Source organism: Etheostoma spectabile, chromosome 7 (assembly GCF_008692095.1).
Source record: "Etheostoma spectabile isolate EspeVRDwgs_2016 chromosome 7, UIUC_Espe_1.0, whole genome shotgun sequence".
NCBI lineage: Eukaryota > Metazoa > Chordata > Actinopteri > Perciformes > Percidae > Etheostoma > Etheostoma spectabile.
The window spans coordinates 7,820,819-7,821,447 of NC_045739.1; positions in this window are offsets into that span (position 1 = coordinate 7,820,819).

A 629-nucleotide genomic window follows, 5' to 3' on the forward strand; every position below is an offset into this window, starting at 1 on the left:
AGGGGGAGCTAAATTCAATCGTGGCGGAAACAGGAAGCCAGTGAAGTGAATGGAGGATGGGTTTGATGTGGTCGTATTTTTGAATTTTTTTTTTTTATCAACTAACGAGTTTTGAGTATATGTTGTGACTTTAATCTGCAGATTCTCTTTTCCTTCTATCTACCTACCTTCCGTAAAGCAATTATACTCTCACTGGGGTGTAGAATTCTGGTGCCCACGTACTAAACCTGAGCAACTGGATCCGTTTTTAATTTTTTTTTCTCCCATCTAGCTACACCACACACTTTCTGTTTATCTTTAATATCGGTATTTATATTATTTTATTACAAGTACTTACTTTTCAACATTTATGGTCACAGGTTAATATAATTTAAATTATGCTACTGACTCTTGCTTCATCACTCTAATTACACATTCAATTTAATTTTAACGTCACCTACACTGCAATATTGTTTCTTGTATCATGGCAACCGCACTTTAAAATACCTTTATTTGACGCCATTTTGCTTACTCATACCATAATATCATTGTCTATTGTTTGCCTGTATTTCTTGTGTGCTTACCTGTTTGTGTTTTTGTTTTTTTTGCTGTTATTGAAAAAATGCTGCTGCTCTGTGACAACAAAATGT